Here is a 15932-nt window from a genome sequence, read left to right as displayed (position 1 = left end):
ACGTCATTCATTAGACTAAATGACGACTCAACCCTTGGTCCATGAAAGATGGAGAGGCAACATTTAACCAGCACACTCAGGGAGGGGTACTTATCTGGCTTGTCAAAGACATGACCCCACCACTCCACAATGCTCTCTCCCTCCTTGAAACTGGGGATGGTCAGGTCAACATTGAACCGTACAAGTTCTCTCTGAATGTCCTGGTCTGCTGGCAAGAGGTGCCTCAGCATACCACTCAGCCTGGAATGGATGAGAATTTGAAATCAGTGGAAGGACATGAGTAACAAAAATCCCAAAGCACCTGGTAATATGGCAAAAAAAAACTTAAAATGTTATTCTTACCTCTTCAATTGGATGGTTGCCTGTGAGTGGCCTCTCAGAAGAGGGTCCAGAGCAGACAGGGCTGTCAGTTCAGAGTCGGACTGGCCAAGGGGAGCTTCTTCTGGAGGTACACTGCAGTGGTGATCTAGGCTTTCCTGACATCTGCAAGGAATGGCACCAACAACTGACACAAAACACCAAATACCATTATTTTAAGTCAATTGAGAAAAAAAGTCAAGGGTACACGGTACTTACAGCATGTTTTGGATTCTGGCTCCTGAACGTGTCAGCCTCCTGTCCCACATATATTTCCTTGGAGGGCAGCAGCATATGATCCTCCAGGACCCTTAGAGCCCTGGGAGACAGCTGTGTAAGGGAAGTAATTAATGGGAGTAATATCTTAAATGACTTTCAAAAGACCCCAGGATGCTTAACAAAAAAGGAAACACTAAACTGATGGAACAGACAAGAGAAAAGTATAAAATAGGGATAAAATCAATCAACTAATGTGGGCAGAGTGGGTGTAAGGAGGACTTAATTACATCAGTAATATGTTCGGCCTTCACAAAGCAAGCCAAGTAGGCCAGGAACAGCTCAAGCTGCTGATCGTGAAGTTTGTGGACCAATGTCTGGCTACCCTGTGTATGTATAACAAATTATAATGAAATTGATTGACTGCCAACATTGAATGTGCATGCAGGTGCAATCAAGTTGCAGTAATTCCTAGCACAACTAGCACTAACCTGGAAAACCATGACGTACTCCTTGAGAATAGCCAGCACACCCATGTAGATGCTGAGCCGTAGGATTGTTGTCGTCTCCTCATGCCACAACTTCTGATACACCCTCCTTTTTCTCTCATGGCCTTGTGGAGTCATGCCTGTGAAAGATGAATTAATGTAAGTGAAAAACACAATACATATTCCTCCTGATTAGTAACTTAATAACAAGTATAAGTGCAAATTATTATAAGGGATTGGAACATAAAGTCTCATCACCTTTCCTGTTGAGTTCCTCCTGAACCACCTTGATTCTGGCTCTTGCAGCCTGATTGACGTGGTACATGGTGTACATCAGTTCCAAAGGCTCCCTATACAGCTCCTTATCCGCAGTGGAGAGGTATCCATAATAGAGAACTTTGTACGCAGGCATCATGGCATGGGTTGCCATGCTGGCATCATATGCAGACAGCCAACGATGAGGAACAAAGCCCCTCTGTGGGCTGGAGGCGGGAAGATTTAGTATCATGGCTATCTCCTTGAGGTACATCACCTGACAAAAGACAGAAAAAGATTTTGAAAGAAACACATAAACATTCTACACATTCCATAGTTTTATCACAGTACAGTACAGCAGGGACAGCAGCAGTGGTCTAGACTAGAGCTGACAAATTCAGGTTATACCAAATTCACATGGGTGGAGTGTAACAGGACAGTAAAGCCCTGTAGTGTCAAATGTGCTTGGCATTTTGTTTACCTGGTCTGAACTCCACTGATGGTCAACCTGGAGATCGCTGAACAACTTCTCCAAGTAGCTGTCAAAGGGCTCTGAGAATTTCTTTGCGGCATTGTGAATATGATGGCAGGAGTCTCTATCAATATCCAGCAGGTTGGGACAATATTGGTGGATCCTGGTCTCGAGGCCGGTCTTGCTGCCCCTCATCACAGCACGTGGAGTCCACAACATGTTGTTGGAGGTGCTCTCATCTAAATTTAATGAAAAAGAAAATCTCCTCATGTTGCAAAAGATCCTCTCAGAGTAGGTCCGCCCTATGCAAAGTCGGACAGATTTGTCACATCACATGCATAATCCAATTGATTCAATATAAATCATACAACAGGTCATTCTGGCAACATAGCAGTAAATAAAGCAACATGGTACAACATGTGTGAAGTTCACTAAGGTGGAAATTAAAACACTGAAAAAGTAGGTAAGACAGAAAATGTAAATACCTAAACCATGGATCATCTTGTATGAAGCTGCCGTCCGCGACAGCTTCATTCCCTGCAAAGCTGGTTTATCCAAGGCAAGGGTCTGGGCAAGCTCAACAATTACAGGAGCCATAGAAAAGGGGATGGAATGCTCCGCCAAGGTTCCAAGGACCATTGCCTAAAACACAAATTATGTAATTAATGTAAAGATAATGTATCATTATGAATAATAATAATAATAAATAATACATTTACATTGAATAAACAATCTAAAAGTGCTAGTTTACTCTGTCTATGCTGCCTGTGCCAACTGACCTACATCACCTACCTCTGCATTTGCTATGCGGTTTATAACAGGTATCTTTCCCTGGCACTGCTGCCTGATTGTTTCTGGGCCCTTGCTTGCTTGACTCTGGCTTGCTGGACTCTGGCTAGATGATGCTGGAAGGAAGGTGCTGGCAACACTATGTGTGGAAGCGATCATCTCCACCTTCTTCTTGTGAATCTCCGTCTGGCAGTGAGCCTGTAGAGCATGGCTGCCTTTGTTTGCATAATTTATATCTTTAAGGCAGAGAACACATCTGGTGAATCCCTGCCTGTTAATTTTGTTGAAAACATCCCCTAGATGAAAGGACACCTCTTGCCCTTTTACTGAGACCTTGCCTTCCAGTTTTAGCCATGACCAGTTCCAGCTGCATTTCATCCCAGCATCCAGGTGTTTAACAAGGGCTGCATCCTTCTCTCCTAACACACTCATTCTGCAAAAATAATGTTTGTATTAGTGTTAACGGTACTTTAGTTTTAAATGTACCCACCCTCTGAAGCCTTTCGTGACACATAAACATCACGAAATGAGGTTGTGGATCTCTCCCGTCGTCTTCTCCCACGCGGATTGTCCCGCAGGAAGAAATGACGCCCTGGCTGTCAGTGGATGGAGCGCACAGTCTACGAATGCGAGACGCTCAGCTTTCACGATTTGAAATGGCTCAAATCCACTTCAAGTTTTAATGAATCAATAAATACCATCAAAGACTGCTATTAAAAATGTGGAACCTGTCAGGGTTCATTACAATGTATGTTTTATGTGTCACGTAAGGCTTCAGAGGGTGGGTTACAGTATCTACTAAGCAGTGGTTTAGTCTAGTTTTTTGCAGTGGGTATACTGTCTATACTCGTACTCACCCGTCCCAGAACAACACATCTTACAACAACAACCATCTTGGAACAACACCTCATAAGCACCATCACAACCTTGTGTCTGATGCTGCATCCTAACATGTTGATAACATACCCAGTCTGTCAGATTGCTCTCAAGATGTATACTGGAGGTTATGCATTAGTTAATGTGATTCAGATTCAGATGTTTTTTAGTTCAAGAATAAAAAACATCTGAATCTGAATCACATTCATTAATGCATAGCCTCCAGTATACATCTTGAGAGCATTCTGACAGACTGGGAATGTTATCAACATGTTAGGAGGCAGCATCAATAAGACTGGACATATCAGTTAGGAAAGCTGGCGCTGTGATTTCCCTGATGTTCATGAACGCGACATACACTGAGCGGCTGAGAAGCCTGTCAGTCATTGTCGTTCCCATGACAATGGGTTGTTTTGAGGTGGGCGGGAACTGGGGATGTCCTGAGAGCCGGCAGGGGAGAGAGCCGAGCTTGAAGTTGGTCAATTCATGACAATGACAGAAGTTCGTTAGCTTGTTTTGTTGTTGGCTACAGCCCACATTGTTCACAAATAAAGCCCCGTGAAACCAGCTGATGGTAGTGAATGTACTGAGGAACAGTACAATATATTTAAATATACCAACAATCACCTGCTATGCTAATTTCACTTGCCGGTTGGCGTTATGGTCGCGTCAGGCTCCTTTTTATCCTTGGATATCTAGAGAAGCCTCAGCTTTTTCTCCGACCTCTTCTGCTGAAGCTGCAGTGTCACCCGAAGCGTCTGTGGGTTCAGTGCCACGCTTCGGAAAACACTGAAAAACTGTTGTCTGGCGTTGTTTTAGTTTCATCTCATTGTAATTAACGCGCTGATTTTCTCCTTTATGCCGAGAATGCCCGCGAAATAAATTGGTTGCTGTTTTCATCACGGGCAGCATCAGAGGTCTAAAAATCATGTGAACACAGACTGGGTTGATTTAATTAATTAATCAACATGTGAAAACTGTCACACTCGTGCATCAAGTGGATATATGAAGAAAAAAAAAATCTAGCGAGAGTATAGGGCGTATACCTGCGTATCACATGGACTACACCACTGCTACTAAGGTGTTCTCTAGTTTAGCCTTATTGATAGAAAATTGGACAACTTCACCTTCAGCCTTGCCAGTCCTCTCATTCAATAGCATCCACACGTCCTGGAAATACGAGTTAAAGAGAATTTAGAAAGATGCAATATAACCAGTCTTTCTTTTCTGTGATTTACCGTTAGCTTTACAAGCTCGAAGCTAACTTCAGTAACAATATCTAGTTAACAGTAGCGTTAGCAAATCATTTTCCCCCGGAGCTTCAGCTGGCTAGCAGCTAACGTTATGTTCTCTCGCTGTGTTCAACGACTCAATTCATCAAGCTGTAGCTAACGTTAACTAAGCCTATGTCAACAGAGCTCCTGGGTAACTTAGATATACCAGAAAATACAAAAAATTATTGAAACCATCACTCACCAAATTCAGTCCGGTAAATCCAGCTTCTGGTGGTCTGCACTCTGACTCCTCGATGTGCACTCTGGTCAGGGTGCCGTTCCCGGCCGCCCCAAAAAAAATTTCTCATCGAATCGACCTGTGGGAATTGACGACGGGCAGAGGACGGAACAAAAATGCGGCACAGCCATTCCAAGGCCATTCCGCGCCCGGTGAAAATCCACAGTTCGTAAGGAGCCGCCGGCACCCGTTTTTGGAAAAATAGCCGCTAAGGGCTTCTGAAAAGTTGCTAAATTTAGCAACAAAGTTGCTAAGTTGGCAACACTGCTTCGCTGGCTTTTACAAATGGCACATGTTGTTGTGCCGTCGATAGGTCACATCCTGCTTAGCGTTCTATTCAATTAGCAACCAGGCATTTTTCAGGGGAGGAAAACGGCCCCGCCCCCTGGTGGTTGGTAGACTACTGGTGTAGAAAGTGCTTGATTAGATATGCAGGAGAGCCATACTTTAAAATGGAAATATTGCCGACAATCAGCTTAATTTAATCGTGGCGGGCAAAATCGTGATCTCGAGTAAAATTTGATTAATTGTGCAGCCCTTCTCTCAATAACTAGAGGTTGCACTAAAGTCTTTTTCAAATGTAAAACCCCACAGTGGCAGGAACTAGTCTGTGGAACAAACTTGATGACATTATATCTTCTCTACTGAGGACAGATCAGATCCCACTTCTTTGCTTTGGCATTTGGAATGTATTTAATTGGCCGATCAGCCTTCTGTAATGGTTGTTTATTAGTTCTCGTATTACTCATTCATCTCTGCCTGGATGTATGCATGTTTTGTGTTGTCTGTTTTATTCTGCCTGTTTGTAAAGAAATGTAGTCAGCTTATGTTTTAAATGTTATATAGAAACACATTTGACTTGATTTATACATGCTCATTGAGTTGACTTACAATGTTGCCATATTTAATGTAGTATAAATTGTATATGCATGTACAATGTCATTTTTTCAACTTCTCCTTTAACATTATTCTTGGTAAATAACATCACCATAATGTGTATTCATTGGAATTCATTTCAAAAGGAAGCAATATCTACTCCTCTATCCTCTTACTGAGTGAATATAAGAAGAGACAGTAGTGGAGCTGTGAGAGCTTGACATCTCACTGAGGCAATTAGCTGAGTGCAAAACACACTCGCAGAGGAAACACTCTCACCTAACATCCTGATCAATATGTGTGTTTTCTGGTTGGCTGTGTCCCATAGCAATTATCACACAAACACACACACACACAAACACACACACGCACACACACGGGTCGAAGTACATTTGACCCACACCCCTGCAAAGTCAAATAAAAGATCCACTCCAGCCTAATCTGCTCTGTGGTGTGCTGACAAACACTCAGTGAGCACACACACACACACACACACACACACACACACACACACACACACACACACACCAGGGATGTTTGAATGTTGTTTTCCTTATTTTTATCACCATATTGGAGGAAGGTGGTGCAGCATGAATAAACTTTGGGATATATGATAACAGTCATAAACTTTGAAAGAGCCGAATGTTTAAAAAAGATTAAGTTGAGTTTAACTTTTAAGGGACTCTAATGTCTGGTCATCTTAAAGGATTAGTTAAATGTTTTAGGAAAAACTGCTGTAGTGTGTAAGCCTGGGTATACCCATACTGCCTTGCGCGCTCGATTTCATTTTGAACCTGCAGCCAGTCTGGCAACTAAGGCCATTTCTTAGCCCTGTTTTAGGGATCCAATCACAGAACGGGGAGGGACGGCAAGACGATGGGGTGTACTACTCGACAGACGGAAGCTTGTAGTTTTGTTATGGATCCAACATGGCTGCAGCAGACGCAAAAGTCTCTTTTGATTTAGCTGTAGAAGGCGTTTTAAATAGTTTAGAGCGAATTTTAAAAGAAGAACAAAGTTTGACTTTACACTCCTGTTTCACCACCAAAAAGGATGTTTTAGCCTTGCTTCCGACAGGATTTGGCAAAAGCCTAATCTACCAACTAGCCCTGCTACCGCTCACTGCTGTAACGCCGGTGATCTCGCAGCGAGCTGGGGGACAGCGGAGCCGCCCAGAGACCCCAGCAGCTTGTTTATTGCCCATAAAATCAGTGGATGTGTGTGGCTTAACACTGCCGGTAGACTGTGAGCAGCCAGAGTCAGAACATGCTGCAGATAAACGTTGCAGAAGCAGAATTGAGCATTTTAGTCTCAAAGTAGAGATAGGCTAGTCTGGCTACTTAAACATCAATTTCTGTCGCTCTACATACATCATCTGGTAAAGCTGATGCGCTTGGCTAAGAGCTTCATACAGACGATTTTGATAGACATTCTAAGCGCCCAATAAACGGCTCCGGAGGATCGTAAACCACGCCTCCTCTACGGAGAAATGAATGGCTGGTTCCAGACTAATCTCATTTGTGATTAGTCTGACGTTAGCCAGGCTAGTAGTGTGTATGTCGTTTCATTAAATTATAAACAGGGTACTGACAACTGTAGAGGTGTGAATCCCCAGAGGCCCCACAATATATTTTATCCCCATGCTTGAGTCACGATACGATATGATTGCGATATGGTGAGTATTGATACAATATATTGAGATCCACAAAATTAACGACAACAACTTCAGCATTTTATCAAACTTTCAAAAACTTTAACCTTCACTGCTCTGATTTTTTTTTAATGAAACATAAAAAAGTCTAACTTTTCAGCATTATTTCCCATAACTTCCCAACACAATATCCTGACACATGGTGCCTATAGATTCCTTATATCTTCTAGATTCATATAATACCAGGATCTCCAGTATATTCCTTAAAGTGAGCCTGCTACGGCCTTGGAAAAAAACAAAAACAGCGAAAATACTGAAGGCTGCTGGAACGCTAAATATGGATACTTGGCGGACATGAATCAATATAATATTGCTACACAAAATATCGCAGTATTATGCTGTATCGATTTTTTCTCCCACCTCTGGTCAATTCCTGTAAAATCACACATGGATTTAGTGGAGACTATTTTCAAGGGAAACATGTTACCACTTCCAGTGGTAGGTTTCCTGTTTTTTCTCCATAACTAAAGTGTAATTTTTTTGACAGTAAACATGTAATAATGTGGAATTGAAACACTGTAAAGAAAATGTTGTTTGTTTGAAGAATCAGTATAAAACTGTGTGGCAAACCCTTCCTCTGCCACCTCTTTCTGTTCTGAACTTTTCTCAGTGGAGGTACATACTTTATTTACTTTTTCTTGTTTGCCCTGTATGTGACACTTACTTGGACAACTGATGCATGAATGTATTGAAATAGCTTTATGTTTGGGAGCCAAGGTTCTATTGATTTTCACACATAAATCTGCTTTTGAGAAGAGCAGTATGTGGAGTAGTGGAGCATACTGTGACTTTGTTCAGGGTTGTTACACAGATGCTGTTATTTGTGAGATAAGATGATGATATGGGATATTGTAATAAACCACTGGTTAAAAAAGAGTGCAATCATTTTTTTTTTACTTTTGAATTAAAACAATATATTAAAAGCAACATGGAACATAGTCTGGTTTCATTTTTTCAGCCTACTTGTGCAAAGATTGATATTACTTAATTGGAAACAAAAGGCAGCCCCAACTTATTCAAATCTTATGACAGATGTTATGAGACATTTCGAGCCGGAGAAAATCAGATCACAACAAAGTTCTATAGAATTTGGCAACCATTTATTGATTATTTTAACCAGAACACATAGTCTGAGGGCAAGTTATAGAAGTGCTCTTAATAGAGGGAAATAACTTTTATTTTGTTTTATTAATTTTTAATTCATATATGCATATATATGTTGGGCCGTGTTGGGCCAGTTTTAGTCTTAAAGTTATAGGGCAATGCTTCATCATTTTTAGTAAAGCACTGTAATAAAGGAGTATGGCCTTGTCTTTTGCACTAACCTTTTCCTCTCCATGCAGGCTAGAAGGGTGCTGTATATTTCAGCAACAAGTTCACTCAGTAAGTGGGCTTTCAGCTGAGCTGGCCATAGAAATATATTTAATCCTGAATCTGTGGACTCCATTCCTTCTCTGCATAGTGCAGCCAAACAGTAGACCAAAACAATGGCATAAACCTTTACATAATGGCACATGTGAAGTTTTTTAAAGCTATGTGTTAACATGTAATAGGATGCAGCGTGCCTGTGAGCGACAAAGAGAGAGAAAGACAGAAGAGGCAGAGTTTATACCTTTACTGAAAGGTTACATGTTTCGCCACTATTTATCAATTAAATAAACACATTTTGGAACTATTTGCATCTTTATTTAGCCTAGATCTTCTTAACTGCTTTAACTGGTTCTGCCCATCAGCTCTTTGGCAAAGGTGTAATGTCTAATGTGATACGTACACTAGTGATGGGAATTTGGACTCTTTTTAGTGATCCGGATCATTTGTCTCACCACGAAGAGCCGCTCTTTCGGCTCCCAAATGGCTCTTCATTTTACCACTTATATCTTTTATAATTTGGATAAACTGAATTTCCCTAATTCAGCCAAATTTAGCACTGTTTTGACTTGTGATTTGTATTTGAACACATATACCACTTACATTTCAATAAATTGTTGTAGCCAGTTGTATTTAACTCTCTAACTTGCTTGAAGAACCACTCTGCTACACATAGCAGATAGAAAATGCCTATAAAAACCTAAGCATAGAAATATGCTTAGGTTTTTAAAAACGGACAGCTATTGACATTTCTTTTTTTTGTATTCAAACACACACACACACCCAACAAAACAAGTAAATTACTGGAAAAATAGAAATGAAATACAGCAATCAAGTAAATGTGCTTTGTTAATGCCAACTACTGCCTGATCTGTAGTGGACAAAAAACCCCAAATATTTTTGGTATAGAGTAAAAAAAAATAATAAATAAATGAAATAATGAAAATAAATATAATACAATGTGCAAAACAGCAGCATCCAACAGTTTTAGGTGTCTCAGCGCTGCCACCCCCGCCCCTCCCTGCTTGGTGGTATGATCCTTGTCAATCCTCACATGATTGGTTCACACATCATGCATGTGACACCTGTAGTCAGCGTCTGAAGCACTCGCAGGTACTTTTTCTAACGAGAAAAGTCATTATTATTATTTTTTTTTTTTTAAAGAATGGCTTGCTGACGGACGTGAGTCGGCTCCCACTTAAAAGAGCCAGCTCGGGGCGTCCTGGTGGCTCACACTGGTAGAGTGCGTACCATTAAGGAAGAGTCCTTGCTGTGTCGGACCCGGGTTCAAATCTTCTGAGATCCCTTTGCTGCATGTCTCCCCCTTTCTATCTTTCACTATCTAATAAGCAGTAAAATGACAAAAAAGAATCTTTAAAAAAAAGAAAGAAAAAAAAAGAGCGGCTTGAATCGGCTCGTTCCTAACCGACACATCACTAACAGTTTGAGTTCTATGTGAAAAGAGTCAGTGGATACTTCCATTTGCTTTGACAAATGCAAATCAATTCATGCTGCTCTTATAATAACTAATACAAACCTCTATTTAATAATCTCTTTTAAAAAAGAAAGGCATCTTGCGTGTGTGTAGAAGCCTAAGCATGTCTGTCGCCAAGGTGAGGACACAGTGTGCTGTGTTCATCAATCATGCTTTTAGAAACCATTACTGTGTGTCTCTGTAACCTCGTGGGAACATGTAGGATGGAGGAGTCAGACGCTCAAGGCTGAACACCACACTGTGTATGTGTCCATGCTATCTGTTATACTGCTATAGTGTGTCTGTGTGTGTGTGTGTGTGTGTGTGTGTGGCAGTGTTTGTAGTTTTTTCTAAATAAATGTCTTAGTTTCCTTGGTGACAGGTGCATCCATCAGTTGCAAATATTCTACAGACAAATTTAATTTATGACAAAATCAATGAAGGAACATGTCAAGGATTAAGGCTGATCAACAACAACTCTATTGTATCATACACCTTCTAATACAGCTGATGCTTGGCCCTTGCCTAAATATTGTGGTAAAATCAAGGCTGGCTGAAAAAAATAGCTTTCTTCAGGCATGAAAAAAGTAATCAGTTTTAATCCGTTAATATACTTATAAATATAAACTAACCTCTTACATCCTCATACCTGTAGTATTTATATGTCACTTTTCATGACAGGGTTATCGTACAGACTGCCTTTATCATAAGAAACAACATAAGCATTGGTCATGTATTCAAACTTTTAAAGGAATATTTCCACAATTATTTATTTAATATTTCCACACTTATTCTCACTCTTCTTAATGTAGGGGTATCTGGATGACGCAGGGGGAGTCACCAAGATAATTCTCACTGAACCTAACCCTTGCCAGAGCCTTCGGAGGAGCGAACTCTTTAAAAACCAATTGTACGACCCCTAAAAAAGACCTCTTCTTTCCTTCCAAACAACAACCATGTGGCAACCAAAAACCTACAACAACTTCCAATTTGAGTTAAGCCAGTACAAACCAGACCCAAACCAAACAGGTACAAACCAGAGCAACAATGGCTTCTATAAAACAAGACGATCCAACACCAACCAAACGAATGAGAATGGACGAAGTTGAAAAACTTGAAGAAGAATTCCTGAGGGAACTATGGGACAGCCCAGAAAGCCCAGAAAAACAACAACCAACCCTAACAAACCCTGAAAAGGGGATAATTCCAAAAACCCCAACCACCAACAATATAGTGACCCAAACCCACCTTTTTAAGAGCCATGAACACCTGGGTGACAAATATAAAAACTGGGAACTAAACCCCAACCGCTCCTCATAATAGGAGACTCCAACATCGCCAGATTACCACACATCCAGGACAGCCGCATTCAGGTAGATTGCTACCCTGGAGCCAACCTCAACCACGCTACAGTCTTGCTTAGACACAAAACCCCGGTGTCAAACCAAGTTAGTAAAGTAATCTTATCGTTCAGCCTCAACAACAGAAGCCAGGGGAACCCCTCCATTTTGGAAAAAAAAGCCTTCAAAACATGCAAAAACAGCCTTCCCCCAGGCAGAAATACTAATCTCTATCATTAACACCTCGGACCAACTGAACGAAACAATTAAGAAAAACATCAAAATCCTCAACCACCTCATTAAAGAGACATGTCACCTACCCCGAATGGCCAGGGACAAATTCTTCACTGAAACCGATAAGATACATTGGACCCCCAAACGGCAAGCTGCTACAACGGCCTCCAGCAGGGGGCACCAAAATATGTAGAGGTAAAGGTAATTAAGGTCAATTTTGCTCTCAGAAATTGACAAAATTAATATTTAACACTTTAAATGATTTAAGTTATTTTCGGGGCACCACCTCTTTACTTAGAAAGAGGAAAGATAGCAATTCATAGTAAATCAGTCTCATAAAGTTAACAAATTATCAATTTGGAATATTGATTATTAATTATGAATATCATTTTAATCAAATTACCTTATAAATATTTAATAACGGTTGAAGGAATTTTGGAGTTTTTTTCATAGCAGAGGTTTAGCAAATCACTCATTCATGTGCAACATTAAAAGGAGAAGCATATTAATCCAAAAAGATATTTATTCTAAAACAAAGTAAAGCAAACAGAACACACAATAACTAATCTAAAAGACTATTTACAGGGAAATGTGGGTGAAAGATTATGTGTAACAAATGGCCGATCAAGGGTGGCCATTTAAGCAAATCAAAATGGCGGAAGCCCTTTTGTTCTTGGAGAACAATAGACCATGCAGCCTTGAAAGTCTGCCTTTGTAGGAAGCCAAATTAAAAGTATATTTTATGTGGATTAGTGTGTGAGAAAATCAAATGAGTTATAGTTAATTTACATGTACAACTTAAAGTCTGTAGAGCAAGATTAATCATACAACTTCAAATGATCTGGCTACACAAAATATCACAAACATACTGAACAAACACACAACAGATCAACACCATTGATTAAAGCTTAACAAACTTGTTCTTGCTTGTACTAACTGCCCAGTACTATACCACAGAGTCCAGAGCTGAAAGGGGGAAGCAGAAATCCTTCAGAAGAAGAATCAGGTCCCTTTTGGGTTTGGTGTTTCCAAAGTAATTTGCTGTTGTTGGCTCCAAAAGCTTGGTGAAGGTCTCTGTGATTATATCCAGTATAGATCACAGGCAGGAAACTTGGAAGCGTGGTGGTGGGCCCAAGCTTGGTTTGGGGCCTTGTCGGCCTTCCCTTAGAGCTGGGGAGAGAGGGAGATTGTCTGGTCCACCTTCTGGAGTGCAGACCAGGACAGCAGACATGCCCAGTGCTGTCCTCTGGGGGAGTCGAGGAGAAGAGAGAGAAGAGGTGGCTGCAGGAGATTTTGTGTCTCCACCTGGGAGTTGTACTTCCTGTTAGAATTAGCCAATGAGACGCCTTTAGGTATATGCAGATGGCCGTGGCCATGGTCATGATGGGGGTCGTTTGTCTTTGTTTGGAGGGGAACAAAGAGAGACCTCCATTTTGAAGCATGTTATCAAGAATTATCAATGCATTCAGTCCATAAATCCAAATGAAAATTGTGGAATAGCTGTGACCCCTACATTAACGTGACATTAAATGATATCCATGTCTTGTCTGTGTGTTGAGTATGGAGCTGCAGGAGATGGTTGACGTGGCTTAATTTTAACATTTCTCTCAATGTATGAGTAGTAAACAGATGTCTGCATGTTCTTTTGGAAATCTTTGGTCACTAGCTGTCTTCCCATGTTTCCTGTCCATACAGGTATATCTCACAAAATTAGAATATCGTGGAACAGTTCAATATTTTCTGTCAATCATTTCAGATAGTGAAACTTATTACACAAACAGAGAACTATTTCAAGCCTGTATTTCTTGCAATTTTGATGATTTTGACTTAGAGATAATGAAAACCCAAAACCCAGTGTCTCAGAAAATTAGAATATTGTGGAAAAAGTTCAATATTGGAAACTCATGGTGTCACACCCTAATCAGCTAATTAACTCAAAACAACTGCAAACACTGAAAAAATGGAAGAAGGGGGGGTTGTTCAATTTACATTTATGCATTTTGTATATGCTACATAATTGATTTATATTTCTCTCTAAAACATGATTAAATCTTTAAAAAGCATTTCAATATTGAGGAATTTAAAATCTACATGTCTCTGTCATTTGAAGAAGAAAGGATAAAGTTATGTTTTATCAGCCAGAAGTTGAAAAGCCCGCCTCCTAGGGCGGGCTCATGGACAGAAAACGGTTACTGAAGACCTGCAGGATCCGCCATTTTCTCCCTCGCAGTGATATTTTCTGTGGATTTGGACTGCTCAGGACACATAAAGGTAATTAAAAACTTGTCAAATATGAGTCTGTGTTAGAAACAGGGTGTTTATAATCATGGTTTGAAATGGTTTGGCTTTTTATCTGCCGGTAATATCGAGTAAATCCAAGCCAGTCTTCATGCTAACGTTTTCGGTCATTAGCTGGTTGCTAATGGTAGCGGGAATATCTTTGCATTAGTTTTTATGTCTAGTAACGTAATGTGTGCAGAGCAACTAGTATGTAAAGGGGAAATTCATAGAACATAGGCCTAGGTCTATTCTATTTTTAAATTAATTAATTAATTAAAAATAATTAAATAATTAATTAAACAAGTTAATGAGTGTGGGGGATGGGTAACTCTGACATGCTAATTTATTACATACATGCTGCTGCTTATTTTCCGAAAATAAATTTCTCCACTGTGAAAGGGAGAGTAATGATTGACTGCGGACAGCCAGGACAGTCCGTGACTTTTCATAAATATATGTGTTTGATTTGGGAAGCCTACAACTTAATAAACTCAAACACTCTTTTTTTGAGTATTTATTCCTCAATTTTTTTTGGTAGACAGGCTTGTGATTATTTTTTTTTATAAGGAGGGCAATACCAATAGTTTACAATAGCGTTTTTAACAGCGTTTCACCGTCTCTCATATCCGTCAGTCAGCCCCCCTTCCCTGCACGCTCTCTCTCTCTCTCTCCCTCTCTCTCTCACGCACTTACACACACAAACATGGGCACATGGACAGGTCGCGCTGTAATGGTGATAAACGCCCCCTCCCCCCCTCTCGTCGACAGTCCGATTGTACCCCTTGTCTCCTGAAAACCTGTGGGAAACACTGCCTTTAGTTCATTATAAACTATAGCTCTTTTGCAATTGTTATGTCATGCCTTGAGTTGAGTTTAACATTTATTTATTTTTTCTGTGTAGATATCCTCCGGCCAAGGCCAATATTTGATATAATGTATGTCTGTGGGTGCTGTGGGTGCTCAGAGGCTCTGTAGTAGTGGTGAGTATTACTGTTCAATTGCTTTGGTTGGTTTACTGGATGTGTTTAATTATGAATGGATTTCTCAGCATGATGATGATGATATTATTTTCAAAAATATTGTAATGATAATTGCTGTAAATCCTACTGTATTTAAGGTTTTAATGTTCCTTTTTGTAGAAACTATTTTGGATAAGTGTTTCTAATAATTAGTCTCTCAGGATAACACAAAATAATTTAACGGCACCACAAACTACACCTTTTTTGTAAGTTTCTCAACAATTTCTAAATTATATTACTATAACTTTTATGATGGTAAGATTAATTGATTTCTGGATTAGACTGCATTGGTTTAGGATTAGAGGGTGCCCTAATAAACTGGCAAGATTATGCATTTTAAATTATGGTAAAGATTTGCTCTGTTTGTGTAGGATGTGTGTCAGTGAGTTGAACTTCCATTTGTTTCTCTCTTTCTCTAGTGAATGTGGCAGTGTAAAGGTTGTTCAGTCGCTGTGCAAAGTAGGTCTAAATTACTTCACCATTATAAACTGAAACACCCACATTTTGGACGCACCATAAATTATCCATGTACGTATTCTAAATGTCCCTGTACATTTAAGACATGGAATGCTTTAATCATCCATCAAAGTAGAGTGCATTCCACACAAGATAATCAAACATTAAAAGAGTTGTCTATTTTTAGCTGTCACTTATGTGCATGCAAA

The sequence above is a fragment of the Centropristis striata genome, chromosome 16, assembly GCF_030273125.1.
Source record: "Centropristis striata isolate RG_2023a ecotype Rhode Island chromosome 16, C.striata_1.0, whole genome shotgun sequence".
Taxonomy (NCBI): Eukaryota; Metazoa; Chordata; class Actinopteri; order Perciformes; family Serranidae; genus Centropristis; species Centropristis striata.
The sequence above is the reverse complement of the archived record's forward strand: the minus strand, read 5'-3'. Positions refer to the sequence as shown.